Raw genomic sequence first — 7737 nt, 5'->3', positions numbered from 1 at the left:
AATACAAGTGATGTAATTATTCTCCAAATATTCCCATCTTACAATGTCTAAGTGTAAATTTCCTTTTTTGTAAAATATTAAGCTACTTTGAAGGTTTTTTCCTCAGTTTATCATCATGATTACCCCATTCAAAATCATTACTAAATATGACACCGAGATACTTATGCGTATGAACTGTTTCTAATGTAACATCCTCAAATTAAAAAGAAAAATTACTCTGTATAGTATCTCATATTGAATATCATAACTATTAATAATTCTGTTGTATTTGGATAAACTTTACCAGCCTTCTTTTTGACCACTTCCTTAAACAATAACAAGATATTAAATTCCTTAGGTACATTATGATCTATAGGCGTATTATCTGTAAAAAGCCTTTCGCCTCCAGAGTCACCATCAACTCATTGTCAAATCAACCCATATCATTAATATATTTTAAACATCATAACGGCCCTAACACCGAATACTGAGGCACAAATGTGTGTTACTTTTGAAAACATAGTTGTTAATATATTAAATCAAGCCTGTACGAAGAGGGTAATGATTTGTTATTACTTTTAAAAAAGGAAATAACATATGCAAAGTTCTATTGATCGGGAAATAGTGGTTTGGATATTTCATTTCTAACAACAAGTGACATTTTGTCGCTAACGATCTCTTGTCTCACACTCTCATTTGCATCTAGCGTGAACACAAACACATTTAAATCGTGGTCACCTGCAATAAGTAGTGAAAGAAAACAACATAGCGATCTTTAAATTTAGGTAAATCTTTACTAGTATGATCAAATTGAACACTTCTTTTAGTAATAGTAAAAGTTCAATGATAAGTTAGTATTGATATTAAAATACCTCCGAACAAAAAGGGGTGTTTAGGGATTTGAACAGCCCTTTTTGTGAGGAGGTCCTTTAATGTCAATATTAACTTAATCATTGAACGTTTGCTGACTTACAAACCGGCAAAAATATAAGAAAAGTACATAAAAAGCACTTGCATAAACCTAATTCCCCTGAACTGGACGAGTCTATATATGTTCAACTTGAATGATAGTTAAACAGTACTCAGACGGATATATGCAATTAACAGTAACAAAATTGAAATGAAAACGGACGGATTTAATGGCATAACATCATATAACTATTTATTTATGATAAAAAAAATAGCTTCTAAATAACAGCAAATGATAGTTTTATAAAATTAGGGGGTAAATTTATACTTTTTTTGCCAACTTTTCAAAATAACGATTTCTTATTTAATAAATCACGCAATCAAAACCCCATACAAACCTCATTTATAACTGACCAATGAATCATAGTATGCCCCACAACTTCATGCTATATATACTTGATGTTTTTATCTGTCAGTAATCATGAAATAGATTCATAAAGATCATACCTTATAAAACAGTAAGTAAACTCTTCCAACAATTAGCTTTTTAAACAGCTTGTTTCAAAACTTCTAATCGGACAGACCTAGATGCATAAGGTCCTTCACAACATTCATCCGGTAAATGTTCCTTTTGTTTCTGATTTGGTAATTTAGTAATTTTCCTACATTTTTACATTACGTTAAAATGCAAAATAATTAGTTTTGTCTATTCAGTCCAATTAATTAATAGATCTTACTTTATTTGTGTTTTTTTTTTAAATAAAAACTATGTATGCAAACTTCAATGAATAAAACCGTATTAAACTAGGTTTCACTGGCCCGATCAAAACGTGTGAGGTGAGATATATTCGCAAGTTCAATGCATTATATGAAAACAAACTTTTTAATATAGTCGTCCGTTATTCCTTTTTCATGTCTAAATGAAGCACAAACACCTGAAAAAACTTTTTATGTTTTTTAGTGTTATCCTTGCCTGACAAAAAAAATTCATATGTTATAAATCGTATCAAATCAGTAGATAAGAACCATAGTGAAAAAATATTTAAAACTTTTTAATAAGCAGTCAGTTATGTGATAAACTGAAGAGAACCCCTCCCAAAAAAAACAACAACATAAAAATATAAATGTAAATTGTAAATTATAGCATTTTACAAGATCTTGTCTTTGTGTGCTAAGTACTAGTACAGAGAAATCAATTACACTGATTGATTGTTGTTTGCTTTACGTCCAGTAGCAAATATTTCATGCATGTTCATGACTATAACACATAAATTTTAAATGCAATAGGTAGGTCGTACAATAAAAGGTCGACAGTGAGGTTGAACGTGAAACTTAAAATACCCCTGGAAAATGAGGATATATTGAATAGGGGCAATAATTTAGACTTGAAACAGCTGGCAATATTCGGACCACTCAAATAATAGGTGCAAGCGTTTTTAATTTGCCGAGAGCGTTGATCCATAAAATCTACCCCGAAGTCATAAATATAGGAAGATGTGGTGTGAGTGCCAATGAGACAACTCTCCATCCAAATAACAATATATAAAGGTAAACCATTATAGGTCAATGTATGACCTTCAACACGGAGCCTTGGCTCACAGCGAACACCAAGCTACAATAAAGGGCCCCAAAATTACTAGTATAAAAACATTCAAACGGGAAAACCAACGTTCTAATCTATATAAAAGATGAGAAACGAGAAACAAGTATAAATTAAAAACCAATTGTTCAGAGAACAATTGAAGGTCTTTCCATCAAAACAATGTATTTTGATATGAAAAGTTGTGAAACTAAGTTTAAAATGTCATTTCAATCGTCAAATGATAGCTCCTAGTAAGCTGATTCCAAAAATATATTGTTTCCATACATTTTTTTTAAATAAGGGAGATAATTTGTTACTTCCGATTATATTTGAATATTTACTTGACACTGATTCCAAAAATATCTGGTTCTATATACTTTTATATTAAAAAGTACAAAAAAATAGCTATTTCCGATTTACAAAAGGTCACTTCCGGTTGTTTTTTACAAGGTTAAATGGTTTGATATCTTTTTCTTAAAGTTGTATATCTTTATCATGTATACATATAGAATAAAAGCAAAGGTCAAAATCTAGAACGTCAAATTAAGCTATGACCTTGAGATCAGTTTCAAGGTCATAAACCAAGGACCTCAAATCAAAAGACCATAGGTCTTTATTATATTTAGTTAATGAGTTATATCACCAAACGCGTATTTTTAAATACAAGAGGGGAGAAAACTCCCTTTTACATTCAACGTACGCTTGCAATCAAAATTTACATCTTACGACATGTCGCAACTAACAATTTAGTAAAAATAATTTGTTGATATCTTATACAGTCTTTGGATATAAGTGAAAATAAGCCAAATTCAAATATTAGAATATGACCTTGACCTTTGACCTTGACCTAATTTTCATTTTTTGGGACCAAGGACCTCAAATCAAAAGATCCTAGGTCTCTATCACTTATGATTTATAAGATAGAAATTCATATCACTTATATCAGATGCATAAGGGGAAATAACTCTCATATGGAGCGGTCATATCGCTTCGGTCAAAATAGGACAAATTATGCGAAGGATATAACGAGCAATTTTGTAAAATAAATTTGTCATAATCTTTTACGGTTGCGAAGGAGATGCGCTAACAAGGAAAACAGTGTTTGGGGAGATAACTCCTACAAAGAAAAGTATTTGTTTACGCAGGGTAAATTTGAAAAGCGCATAAACTGTTCGATATCATATACAAAATATCTAAGCGACATATTGCGAAACAAATGTTTATCGCAAGAACAAAATTAGGCGGAAGAAAAAAAAAAAAAAATAATCAGAAGAAAAACAATAGGTCTTTCCACAGAAAAGTGGAAAGACCTAATTACATAAACAAACGACAACTACTGGACATCAGATTCCTGACTTAGGACAGGTGCAAACATTTGCTCCATGGTTACGTGTAGGTAACAATATAATTTCACGCATCCAATTTAGGTTAGATACTTTTAGCTCGCTTTTGTAACTGTGAGAATTCTGTGAAGGTGTATTGTGTATTGTATTTTAGTTTTTGGTATGATATTCTGTATTACCGATCACAACTGTCTCCTGGTTGGTCTCGTGTGGGGGTGTTCGCCTCGAGAGCGTGAGGTCATTTGTTCGAATCCCAAACGGGTCAAACCAAGACGTTAATTAAATTGGTATTCTATTTCAACGCTAAACACGTGGCATCTTAGAGTAAGAGCACAGACTGGCCGGCTCAGAGTCGGAAATGTGTCTGTGTCGGGTGACTTTTCTTCCTGCGAACTAAGGGTGCTATAAACAGTTTCGTATAAAAAACTAGGAGTTATTCCCCAACTAAAAATAGACATGGAGGGAAGTCCCTTTTTATCAACATAATTTGTGAAAAAGTATCATGTTTTTTGTATTTAGTTGTAAAGATATGTTAATTAACTTCAATTAAGGCAGGTTGAATGATTAAAATAATTTAAAAAAATAGATTAAATATACCTGTTTTGAGGGGAGACAACACTGTAAACAGTCTGTTTTTTGGCAGTGAAAATTGAAAACTTATTTGCAGCCACTATAGCTCTTTTCGGAGCAGGCGAACGTACCCTGAAGCATAAATTTTTTGAAAGACCAGGTAAAAATCTATGAAATTCATACAACTTTGATTATGAAAAATGTGCAGGTATCATGTCTTCAAGGGTGTGCACATGACCTGATTTCAGGTTTTTTAAACTTAAATTAGGCAATTTTTTCCCCAGTTTCTCTGGATAAAACTTTTTTATACTATTAAAAGTACACTTTTTTTATTCCATTATAAACTAGAGAACATTCTGATTCCAGTGATATCTAGTTTTATACAAGTATCTTTATTAATCAGTCCACCAATAAGGGTCACTTATACATGGTCCCTCAAAATATAACGTCATAAAAAAAAACCTGTTGATTGCACCTTAATATCTTGTGAACTAACACGATAAAAAAAAAACGACTCAGCTTGTCAGTCTAGTAAAAAAACGGGATTAATACTCTTATTATATTTACATGTTAATGTCCTGAATATTAATTTTATTTGCCGCTGGTCGTCATCCATTATCATTATTTATTTTACCATTATATTATACGGTGAAGTGTTTTTCTTTTACTGGTTTATATTGCAACTTCTTAAATTTTCACAGATCAAAATTAAATATGGCAGGTAAAATTTTTCAACCAAACACTTGTGATTATCTTTGACGGTAAATAACATTAAATCAAATGTGCCTTTACGGATATATAATATTTGACGGAAAATACTATTGAATTAACTCCGTATAACTATTATTTAGTCATGGGTCGGTTTTGAGCTTATTATTCTGTATTATATACGCATGATCTTTCTATAAAAAAAAACGAATGTTAACTCTAAATATTTTTATTTATCTGCGTCTTTGGGTTGCTGTCGCATTAATGTATACCTTTATCTCCTTTTATTCAAAACCAAATGATTCACTTCGGTATAGAAATATTGACATGTCTGGAGCTCTCCCGTCCCATACTATACCCTTGATAAATGGGTGCGTTCGTTTGGCTTATTGGATATATAAATACACAGCTTTGTCCGATCAAAATATAATAGGAATGCATATCCGATGCCTGGTGCAGTGAGAATTTCACGCTATCTATACCTGAAAAAACATTAGACGGAAAAACGATCTACTCACGAGTTGAAGGATTGAAATGTGTAAACAATAAGAAAGGTCAGCTAAATCTTTTCAAATAAGTCGCATGCCTGATTTTAACAACAATTTTTTGTGACTTTTGCTAGAACAATAGAGGATGAAAAAAATATATAACAAAACCGATCAGCAAGACAATATAAAAAAAATGAAACGTCCAAAATAAGTTGAATTTTTTTATAAATTCTTTTTTTTTTGCTTTTGTGACAGCTATTATACCAGTCTTGAGATACAAATAAACTTGAAACATCAAATGTTGTCACCTAGACGAGACATCCGTCATTGTACGCTTCAATATATGAGTTATTGCCACTCAATGAAGATTGGTTTTTTTGTTCTAGTCCCCTCCCCTATTAGTTTTGTTGGAAATTATACAATGTAATCCTTGATTATTATTCAAATGTGAATAATAATAAAATATATAAAAATTGGAAAACTGTTTTGAGACTATAATCAACTGAGGACATATGATTATACATCACTAAATGAAGCTGATTAATTTATTGTTCCTTTGTGTCCAGTGGCAAATATGTCATGCATATTCACGACTAAAGATGCAAAGTTGATCAATCTGAAGCAAATGCTTACAAATTTAGAGTGGCACTTTTTACAATAAGGCAGAGCGTTCGCTAGAGGTTTAACGAATGCCGTAATAGTATAGATTTGAACCCTAATGATCGAACTCGTAAGTTAAGCTATTAGCCCTCCTTTCCTCTTTTTCTCCACGATAGACGAATGCCATAAACAAATTAAAACGGCATGAATATTTACATTCAATAACGGCCACTATAAGTAAATGAGATATGACTTTTTTATAAATAAATTCCTATTGCAGCCAACATCTCCCGGTTCGGGACAGGTCATTATTTCCACCAAATACCGCCTGATTATTGATCGGAGATATTTAAAGCAACCAAAAGCACTTTGAATCAAACAAATTCTTCAATCGTAAATTAAGGTATTTTGCTGGGTGTTTTTTCCCGATCCTATTTCGGACCCCCTGATTTTAAGAGGGCGTATCTAATTAGTCATGCCCGATTAACTTTAAGAAAATTGAACATCAACTTAAAGACCTACATCGGGTATATAAGTTCGAGGTACAATAAGTAGACAATAGAAATCCTTTGTGATATGAGATCGTCCCAGGTTTCTTAGATAATCATTTTGCATTGAATAACAATGAAAAATGCACGAGCAGGTTTGTAAGGTACAATCAGAACTCCCTAGAGACGCCGAAAGGCACTTGTTATTAACTTGAAAAGCACGAACGTTTTATGGAAACATTTAGTAGTATTACATTGTAAGTAAACATGACACACTAAATACATTGTTATGTAATTATCATTCCAGTCTACAGGAATAACTGAAAATCAAGGGAAATAACACACTTCATATAAATAAAATTTGATACATCATTACGTGTGCTTTACACCTATAATTTGACCGTTCAGCTGGTCATTAGAATATGCAAATAACAGACAAAAATGTCTTAAGAAAATCATGAATAATTATATTTTAATGCACACTAGCAAATCACAAGATATTGTCTTTTCTCAAAGAAAATGTGGAGGGTCAAACCTTTTGGAAAAATAGCGCTACACCTATTCAGCTATTAAGCTACTTCTGATTGCTCCTCGTATAAAAGGTTTAAATGAAGGTTTGTAAGCCACAAGGGAGAAGCATCTCTCTTTTTTGTGTTAAACTTTCAAAGATTTTGTTTTCTCTCGTAATAATCATGATACTAATTATACATTTTAATCATATGATAACAAAACCTCAGTAATCTTTAACTCTTATTTCTGTTTCAGACATATCATTGTTATTTAAACTGAGACGGCAAATTAGAGGTTTATAAAAAGTTCTGAATAACTGGTAAGCATTTTGTTTTATTAAGCAAGCTCTATATTGTTTACTAGTGGTATTTATGCAAGTGAAGTAACAGTCAGAATGTTGAAAATATGCTGATATAAAAACTGTTGCTATGGTCTTGATATTATATAAGAAATGCTTAGTTAATGATCTTTTCGGCTCGATATTTCGAGTTAAACCTTGAGGCAACTGTTTCTCCATGCAACACTGCCATCTGTTCTTAGCATTATTTTTATCGGTAGTT

The sequence above is a fragment of the Mytilus galloprovincialis genome, chromosome 1, assembly GCF_965363235.1.
Source record: "Mytilus galloprovincialis chromosome 1, xbMytGall1.hap1.1, whole genome shotgun sequence".
In the NCBI taxonomy this organism is placed as follows: domain Eukaryota; kingdom Metazoa; phylum Mollusca; class Bivalvia; order Mytilida; family Mytilidae; genus Mytilus; species Mytilus galloprovincialis.
This window is presented reverse-complemented; position numbering follows the sequence as displayed.